This window comes from Manihot esculenta, chromosome 11 (assembly GCF_001659605.2).
Source record: "Manihot esculenta cultivar AM560-2 chromosome 11, M.esculenta_v8, whole genome shotgun sequence".
Classification (NCBI taxonomy): Eukaryota; Viridiplantae; Streptophyta; class Magnoliopsida; order Malpighiales; family Euphorbiaceae; genus Manihot; species Manihot esculenta.
The window spans coordinates 23,215,625-23,226,607 of NC_035171.2; positions in this window are offsets into that span (position 1 = coordinate 23,215,625).

Consider the following 10,983-nt stretch of genomic DNA (forward strand, 5'->3'; position numbering starts at 1 on the left):
TGGAGTGTATGCTAGTTTAATTACTTAATCTTGTGGTAGTACAAAAGAATATGCCAAGTTACAAAGGAAAGGAAGTTACTCTTATTGATTCTTCAAGTAAAAGAAAAAAGAAAAGTAACAAGAAGTAGAAAAATTTTGTCCCTAGTCCTTCTACTCATATAGCCCAAACCCAATTTAAAAGAAGAAAAAGTTGAAATTATTCCTGATGACAAGGGAAAATGCTTCATTGCTATAGGGATAGGCATTAGAAGGTGAATTCCCTATAGTACATTAAATGTGTGAAACACAAGAAGCACAATCCTTCTAAAGCTATATTGATTTCTTGTTATTAAAAAATTAATAGTATTTATAGTTCATCTTATGGTTGGATTATGATGCGGCAATAATTCAAGAACAAAGCAAGAATCACCTCCGTTTTTATAGATGTTCCCAAACTTAGATTCAATCAATCTAACAAAACCTTCAACCCCAAATCAGTAAGGGATTGGTAACAAAGATTATGAATAAAGTAACAAAAAATAAATAAACATCACAAGTTTATACTTGATAAGTTAAATCAATCCCTAAGATAAAACCAGTAAGAATTTGTATTCTTGAGTGAAGAACTCTCAATAATATTAATCAAAGAAAATTTTACCATTTACAAGGATAAAAGAAGGTATTTATACCCTTGACCACATTCTAACCCTAATTGGATTACCTAATCCTAAGCCTAATAGACAAAGCAAGATAAAATTCTAACTAGTTAAGAAGTATCTAGCCCAAAATGAATTCTACACGAATTGGACTTTTAAAATCCTTAAATAAGTCTTAAACCTAATCTTAATATATAAAGAAAAACAAATAAAAACCAGCCCTTAATGTTTGGGACAAATTGGGATTGAACATAGGCCCACATGTTTGGCTATGAGTTAGAATAAGCGAAGTACATGTATACTTAATACATGTTACATACTAGGTTGGATATTACATTTGTTGTTAATGTGACTAGCAACTTTCAATCCAAACTAGATTTGAAACACTAGACAACTATCAATAGTTTCTTTAAGTACTTGAGGAGAACTAAAAATATGGTCTTAATATATGGAGGAGGTGATTTAGAACTAGATTGCTTTATTGGTTCTAACTTTCAAGTCAAATATAGATGATAGAAAGTCAATCTTAAGTTTTGTTTTTATATGTAATAGAAGAGTTGTTTGCTGGAAGAGTTTCAATGCAGACTCCATTATTGTGGTTGAGTATATTGTTGCATCGAAAGTTGTAAAAGAGATTGTTTGGATAAATAAGATCGTAACAAAACCAAATGCAGTTCTCTCCATTATTTCATTGCTTGCTCTCTACTATGACAATAATGGTACCATAGCTCAAATAAAGAAACCTTGGTCTCACCAGAAGTCAAACACATAGAAAGACATTATCACATTATTAGATAAATAGTTTGAATGGGCGATGTAGCTTTGTCAACTGACATCTTGGTTGATCCACTGATAAAGGCTATGAGTCAGCAGCAGCTAAATCATCATCTTGAGAAAATGGGTCTTAAGGACTATAGTGAATGGCTCTAGTGCAAGTGGGAGATTGTTAGATATATGCCCTAATATATTTGTTGTACATTGTATCCTTGTTCCCATATATATATATATATATATATATTAATTAAAATATTTTATTTTAATTATCTAAAAATATATATATAGTCTATTAGCCGATAGTGATTCTACTTTTAAGAAATTGAAAATATGAGCGATGAAACTAACTAGTTCACATAATATTAAAAAATTTCATAACTGAGGATACCTTAGGTATACTATCACCTCTTTTATTAGCATGAGATGCTAATAGAAGTAAAATGGTGAGTCTCATGCTATATGATATATATATAATGTCTAGACAGATATAATAGATATTACATGATAGACAATAGAGGCATGGAGTTTCCTTTTGCTAATGTTTGAAAGTTTAGATTATACTTATGTATATAATAAGTAGATATGAGATGCCATAGTTATCTCAGGTATATTTAGTATGATTTTAATACTACTTGACTACTTGTATAATGTATGAATTTACAGATATATGTTGGCTTAATTGGTTGTATATGAAGATGAGTGATCAATCAAGAGGAAATTTGTTACTCTAAGTAAACGGGGATAAACTCCTATGGTTAAGATGGTAAACTTAAAAATAAAGGTGTTTCTGAGGTAATTTTTGTAATCTAGAATTTAAATTAAGACATTAATTGCCAAATGATTAGTAGCATTAAGGGTTTAAATTTTATTATGACTCCTCTAATTGGGATTTCTTAATGAAGAGATTTGAGCATATGGTAAGTGTGATTAAGGTTCTAAGAATGAGACAATGTATTTATTACTAATGGTAATTTTTGTAATCTAGAATTTAAATTAAGACATTAATTGCCAAATGATTAGTAGCATTAAGGGTTTAAATTTTATTATGACTCCTCTAATTGGGATTTCTTAATGAAGAGATTTGAGCATATGGTAAGTGTGATTAAGGTTCTAAGAATGAGACAATGTATTTATTACTAATTGAATAGTCATCGCATACTACATTCAATGTTAACTAGGACTATGAAAAATAAGGGTGAATTAGAATTTCACTCATAGTATAAATAGAAAGGGTGTTTCAATAAATATAAAGGTGATGATATTTTTATTACAATATAAAAGGTTAAATTTTTCTTTAAACTATGTAGTAGAGATTAAAAATACTAAATTGTGTTTCTCTTAAACTATTATTAAAAAGTTAAACAAAGCCACCACTTATCAAAATTTGAAAGCATTAGCTATGTTTCATTTAATTTATTTGGCCTTATTTGAGCATATTTGGCCTTATAATAATATGCTAGGAGCATTTTTAGATCGAAAAATAAAATTTAATATTTTTTTATTTATAATTTATAATTCAGTAGCAAATTTAGCTTTTTTTCCTTTTTTTTTACCAATTAGTTGTGCCATCTAAGGAGTTAGACACAATAGAACTACCTCTTTAGCAAAATTATTAATTTAGTTAATTAATTAAAGAATTTGATCAATTAATTTAATTAATCATTTTAGTTTGGCAATTAAATTACAAAGTCACCAGCATTGTAACGACCCGAAAATCGGACCGCTACCGGCGCTAGGATCCGGGTCGGCTTAAGGCCGCCAAGACCCTTAGCAAGCCTGACATTCATCCTGAAAACCTGTTTAATCCCATATATGATCAACAACATACATAAAAATTTAAAACTTTTCTTTCATACATCCAACTCAACCTGAACATGCACTGTACATAGCCATAATCATAATCATGACCCCTTTGTGGGATCCCATAAGTGCCCCAATGGGCGCTAAAACATGAGATGAGTTGGCTTACATGAACATTAAAAACATTTTTGATCATGTAATAAAAGGGATTCCTCATACACAATGTCAAGCACAAATATCTAATCCTTAATATCATTATATGACTGAAACTATACTTTTACATAACATTAATACATTTATCATGTCCACACTATCTATTACATATACCAGACTTCATTACTCTTGTAAACCTCCTGGTCTACCCTGTACCTGCAATCCTGGGGAAATTGGGAGAGGGGTGAGCTACTAGAGCCCAGTGAGCAGAATAATAAAACATTTAAAATATATGATAACATGAAATGCATCACATCATAGCTAATCACATCAAGGATGAACTTGTCACCAATAGCCCTCTACATGGTCCAACTGTGCCAGAACGTAGAATGGGTCCTGGTCTTTCCCTTACATATCATAACATAACATGGTCCAACTGTGCCAGAACGTAGAATGGGTCTTGGTCTTTCCCTTACATAGTGCCAGCGAACGTAGAATGGGTCCCACTGGTCTTACTTTCCGTACCGTACATATCACATCGTCATATCATAGATCGAGGGCTATGGATCATCCAACATTCATCCACATCAACATTTAACATATGCAATGCAACATATTCGTGAATTCTAATGCAAGCAACCTAATTCATCACGTGGCATTCATGATGCATGAAGCATGCTAAAAAGTACATTCTTTGCTTTAAAACATAATAAGTTATTCCACTCACCTCTGGATAGCTCTGACCAGACACTGGGGCAACAGACTCACTGCTGGGGTCCTCGGTTCCTCGGGTCCGAACCTACACAGGTGGACTCAAATGAGGGACCAAACATACATGAACATAACTCTAAGCTATTCCCCAAAAACCCCCCTAAAACATCATGGAATAATCATAGAAAAAATATGCAAGAAATGGCTGAACAGGGTACTTTCGGCGGCAGGTTCGGCGGCCGAAAGTCCCTCCAGAGCCGAAAGTCAGGCAGGTTCGGCGGCACCTTCGGCGGCCAAAACTCCCAGACAGAGGCGAAACTCATGCATGTTCGGCGGCACCTTCGGCGGCCGAAAGTGCCAGACAGAGACGAAAGTCTCCTTTCGGGGGCAAGCTTCGGCAGCCGAAGGCTGCCTCCACAAGCATGTTCGGCGGCCGAAAGTTCCTTCGGCTGCCGAACCTGGTTTCGCACAGAATGGCAGAAACTCAGCTCCCCTATGCATTTATGCCTCCAATCTCATCCAAACATGCATAAACCTATTCTACAACACTCATACACAAGCATACAAGTTCCTAGGGGCATCAACTAACTAAAACCCCATCTATAACACATTCAACATACATTTGCAAGCCACATTGTTCAAAAATCACATCAAAGACCCAAAAGCTCAACATGCATTTTCTACCCCATGAACTTGCATAAAACTTCTTTAAAACATAATGTAAGCTAGAGATCGACTCTTACCTCTTGAAGATCGAGGGCGGAGGCGATCTAACTTGGGGTTGGAAGAGATTTGAGTTCTTGAACCTCAAAGCTCCAAAACTCGCTCAAAACTCGGAAATCTTCAAAACAAGATGAAAACTAGTGAGAAACTTGAAAGATCTGGAGGAAAAGACTCAAGATCGGTGAGGGGTGGCGGAGAACTCACCTTGGCCGGAAATGGGAAAAAAGCTCGCCCGTTTTCGGCTAAGGGACCCTTTTATAGTGGCTGGCCAGGCCACGTTCGGGGGCCGAACGTGCCTCCGCATGCATGCCATGTTCGGCGGCCGAACTTGAGGTTCGGCGGCCGAACCTGGACTTTCCTCACTTATGCTTTCGGGGGCCTAAAGGCGCTCCCGAAGGCGTGCATGTTCGGCGGCCGAACTTGAGATTCGGCGGCCGAACCTGAGTTTTCCTTCAAGGTTGTTTTCATGCAAAAACTCATTTCCATTTTACTTAAAACCATGAAATACCTTAAAACATTTTATGAAAACATGTTTCTACCCTACTAGAGGCTTCCGACATCCGAGATTCCACCGGACGGTAGGAATTCCGATACCGGAGTCTAGCTGGGTATTACATTCTCCCCCCTTAAGAACATTCGTCCCCGAATGTTCCTCAACTAGCACATAGCATGGCATAAAATATAACATACATACATACATAGTACATAAACACATAGAAATCTAACCTTAAAAGAGATGAGGGTACTGTTGGAGCATAGACTCCCGTGTCTCCCAAGTGCATTCCTCCAAATTATGGTGGTTCCACAGGACTTTCACCATCGGGATTTCCTTGTTTCTTAGCTTTCTGATCTGGGTGTCTATGATCCGTACTGGCTGTTCAACATAGGTGAGATCCTCTTGGACCTCCACATCAGGCTCACTAAGAACCTTGCTCGGATTTGACACAAACTTCCTCAACATTGAAACATGGAAAACCGAATGGATTCTTTCCATTGAAGCAGGTAAATCCAGCTTGTACGACACATTCCCAATCTTTTGCAAGATTTCAAAGGGTCCGATGTATCGTGGGGCTAGTTTACCTTTCTTCCCAAAGCGAACCACTCCTTTCATAGGAGACACCTTGAGCAATACCAGATCCCCCTCCTGAAACTCTAACTGTCTTCTGCGGACGTCTGCATAGCTCTTCTGTCTGCTTGCAGCAGTCTTGATCCTTTCTCTGATTATGGGTACTATCCTGCTAGTAATCTCTACTAGCTCAGGCCCTGCCAAGGCCTTTTCTCCAACTTCTTCCCAGCAAACAGGTGATCTGCACTTCCTTCCATATAAAGCTTCATATGGAGCCATCCCGATGCTAGCATGATGGCTGTTATTGTAGGCAAACTCCACCAAAGGTAGATGCTGCCTCCAAGAACCGCCAAAGTCCAGCACACACATTCTGAGCATATCCTCGATAGTCTGGATGGTCCTTTCTGACTGTCCGTCCGTCTGTGGGTGGAAGGCAGTACTGAAATCCAACCTAGTACCCATGGCATTCTGCAGACTCCGCCAAAATCTGAAGGTGAACTGGGGCCCTCTATCTGACACTATCGAAACAGGAACCCCATGCAGCCTGACGATCTCGTCAACATACACCTGCGCCAACTTGTCTACAGAATAGCCACTCCTGACAGGAATGAAGTGAGCAGATTTGGTGAGTCTGTCCACAATCACCCATATGGAGTCCACTCTGTTGGACGTCGCCGGTAACCCCACTACGAAGTCCATAGCTATATTTTCACATTTCCATTCTGGAATAGGTAGCGGGTTAAGCATTCCAGACGGCTTCTGATGTTCCAGCTTCACCCTCTGACACACTTCGCAGGCTGACACGAACTGTGCCACTTCTTTCTTCATAGCTGGCCACCAATAAACCTTCTTTAGATCTTGATACATCTTGGTGGCTCCGGGGTGAATGCTGTATCTTGCACTATGAGCCTCTCTCATAATGTCTCCCTTTAGCCCTATGTCATCTGGTACACATAGTCTGCTCCCATAGCGGAGGATCCCCTTGCTGTCGAATCTGAACTTACTATCATTGCCTGACTGAACAGTCCTGGCAATCTTCACTAACTCCGGGTCCTCATGCTGTTTCTGAGCCACCTGCTCCAGAAACACGGGTGTCACTCTCATCTGGGCCACCAAGGCACCTGTACCAGACAACTCCATCTGTAGACCTTCCTCAATGAGCTTGTAAAACTCCTTCACCACTGGCCTCCTCTCTGCCGATATGTGGGATAAACTACCGAGTGATTTCCGGCTTAAGGCGTCTGCCACAACATTCGCCTTACCCGGATGGTACTGAATCTTGCAATCATAGTCACTCAGCAGCTCCACCCATCTTCTCTGTCTCAAGTTCAAGTCTCTTTGACTCAGGATGTACTGTAGGCTTTTATGATCTGTGAAGATCTCACATTTTACCCCATAGAGGTAGTGCCTCCACATCTTGAGTGCAAAGATTACTGCTGCCATCTCAAGGTCATGCGTGGGGTAATTCAACTCATGCTTCTTCAGCTGCCTAGATGCATAAGCGATCACCCTCTCATTCTGCATTAGTACACAACCCAGTCCCACACGGGACGCATCACAAAAGACTGTAAAGTCCTCATCACTAGATGGCAGAGCTAAAACTGGTGCTGAAGTCAACCTCTTCTTAAGCTCTTCAAAACTCTCTTCGCACTGGTCGGTCCACACAAACTTCTGATTCTTCCTGGTTAGTCTGGTCAGAGGAGCTGCAATCTTTGAGAAGTCCTGAACGAACCTCCTGTAGTAACCTGCCAAACCCAAGAAACTTCTAATCTCTGTCACTGAATTGGGTCTAGGCCAGTTAGCCACAGTTTCTGTCTTCTTGGGGTCTACCTCTATACCATTCTCTGACACTACATGCCCCAAGAACGAAATGCTCCTCAGCCAGAATTCACATTTAGAGAACTTGGCATACAAGCCATGTTCCCTCAAAGTCTGCAAGACCAACCGCAGATGATGGGCATGCTCCTCTGCATTCCTGGAATACACCAAGATATCATCTATGAAGACAATAACGAAGTGATCCAGGTACTGGCTAAATACTCTGTTCATGAGATCCATGAATGCTGCAGGGGCGTTAGTTAACCCGAACGGCATCACAAGGAACTCAAAATGCCCATATCTGGTCCTGAAAGCTGTCTTCGGCACATCTTCATCCCTTATCCTTAGCTGATGGTACCCCGATCTCAGATCTATTTTGGAGAAACAACCCGCTCCTGCTAGCTGGTCGAATAGATCATCGATCCTTGGCAAAGGGTACCTATTTTTGGTAGTGACTTTGTTCAACTGCCTGTAGTCGATACAAAGTCTAAGGGATCCATCCTTCTTCCTCACAAACAAGACCGGAGCACCCCAAGGTGAGGTACCCTGTCGGATGAAGCCCTTCTCTACCAGCTCTTGCAACTGTTCTTTCAACTCCTTCAACTCGGCTGGGGCCATCCTGTAGGGAGGGATAGAGATCGGTCTAGTTTCAGGCACCAACTCTATCTCGAACTCTATCTCCCTAGCAGGTGGTAAACCTGGAAGCTCGTCTGGAAAGACATCCTGAAACTCTCTGACAACTGGCACTGAGGCTGGCTCCCTGACCTGACTACTAAGCTCTCTCACATGAGCTAAGTACCCCTGACATCCCTTCCTAAGCAACCTACGAGCCTAGAGAGCTGATATCAGACCTCTAGGTGTGCCCCTCTTGTCTCCTCTGAAGATGACCTCTGACCCATTCTGATCTCTGAACCTGACTACCTTGTCCCTGCAGTCCAAGGTAGCACCATGGGTAGATAGCCAATCCATCCCTAGAATGACGTCAAAGTCTGTCAAATCTAGAACCACAAGGTCGGCGGAGAGGCATCTTCCCTCAATAAAAACTGGACTGTACTGGCAGACTGACACTGCCACTGACGGGTCACACTTGGGTCCACTGACCCATAGGGGACACTCTAACCCAGAGACTATCAGACCCAACCTCTCAACGGCTCTCGGAGCAATAAATGAATGAGATGCACCTGGGTCCATTAAAGCATATACACATCAGAACACCCAATGACGAGATTACCTGACACCACGGTGTTGGATGTGTTAGCCTCCTGCTGAGTCATGGTGAAGATCCTGGCTGGAGCTGATGGACCTTCACCTCGGGAACCAGAAGAAGAGGCTGCCCCTCTCCCTCTACCTCTGCCACTGCCCTGAGTTGTGGCTGGAGCTGCTGGCTGTGCCACACTACCAGAAGCTGTTTGCTGGGGCTGACCCATAAAAGGTGCTCTAGGACACTCCCGAGCTATGTGTCCCTCCTGTCCACATCTGAAACATGTATTAGTCCCAGCTCGACACACTCCCCTGTGCGGTCTTCCACATCTCTGGCATTCTGTACCATCTGAACCTGAGCTCGAGCCACCACCAAATCCCAGACCGGATTTCAACTTGTTCCAAAACTTATTCTTCTTCGGCTTCTTGGTGGTGTTATCCCACCTCTTCTTACTTGAGCTCTGAGAAGAGAGACCTGACCCTTCTCTGCCTGGGGTCTTAACCCCTGAAGACTGGGTCACTGACTGCTTCACTGACCCCTCAACTATAGCACTCGCCTCCATCCTTCGAGCCATATCCACCACAGTGTGGAAACTTTCTCTCTCAGCTGATTGAATCAACGAGGAGTACCTAGAATGCAGCTTCATAACATATCTCTTGGCTTTCTTCGTATCTGTATCTAGAGCTTGCCCTGAAAAAGGCAATAGCTCCAAGAATCTATCCGTGAACTCCTCTACACCCATGTGCTCTGACTGCCTCAGTTGCTCAAACTCAATCATTTTCAGTTCTCTGGAACTGTCTGGAAAAGCCCATCCAGCGAACTCATTCGCAAATTCCTCCCATGTCATGTCGTCTAGTCTCGGGTCCACATAACACTTGAACCATTCCCGTGCCTTCTTGCACTTTAAGGTGAACCCTGCCATCTGAATGGCCCTGCTATCATCCGCCCCTAGCTCATCAGTTATTGTCTTCACTACTCTCAGATACTCAAAGGGGTCATCCCCTGACTTGTACTTGGGAGCATCTAGCTTAAGGTAATCTGTCATCTTTACTTTGCTCCCTCCGGCTGAGCTAGGTCTGGGAGTTTGAGTAACTGGGGCTGCTGGTTCTGTAGGTGGTGGAGGTGGGGGTGCAGCATTCCCCGAGGTGGGGTTTGTCGGGTTTGGATAGAAGGGTGAGGGTGGATAAGCTGGGTACTGTGTGTAAGGTGGATAGAAAGATGGATAAGGCATGTAGGTAGGGTAGGGGTTAAAGCTGGAGTAATCCGATGTACCTCCCATCGGATACCCTGAACCCTGTGGGAAGGGTGGATAATGGGGTGGAAAACCATACCCCGAGGCCTGAACGCCTCCCTGAGACTCCCCGGTCCCTTCTTCCTCCATGCTCACATCCAGGTTTCCATCCCTCCTCTGATCCTCTTCCATAACCTCCCTCACATCTGAAGAACTTCCTCCTCTATCTGTCCCCCTTCTGCTAGCATCAAAAGACCTTCTAGGGTCCCTTGACACTCTTTCTCTGTTTGCTCTACAAGACATTGCCCTAGGCAATGTAGGAGGACGGGCGCTCGTGCCCTCATCCTCAGGTGGTACTCCAGTCAATCTTGCCGATCGACGGGTTCCTCTCATCCTGTTTTCTGAAAAACAGTACACATCATACAAACATTAGCATCATATGGTTCATGTGGGCACACATGAACCCTCATCACATATACATCATTCATATCATAGCATCAATGCACATGTATATAATCATGGCATTACACATCATCATACAAGACAGGACTCCACATCCTATCCTAGTGGACATGATCTTTCCTATTGTGCTTGACCTTCTAGAACATCTATGAGCCCGACACTCTAGGTCCGATCCTATGAACCTAGGGCTCTGATACCATTCTGTAACGATCCGAAAATTGGACCGCTACCAGCGCTAGGATCCGGGTCGGCTTAAGGCCGCCAAGACCCATAGCAAGCCTGACATTCATCCTGAAAACCTGTTTAATCCCATACATGATCAACAACATACATAAAAATTTAAAACTTTTCTTTCATACATCCAACTCAACCTGAACATGCACTGTACATAGCCATAATCATAATCATG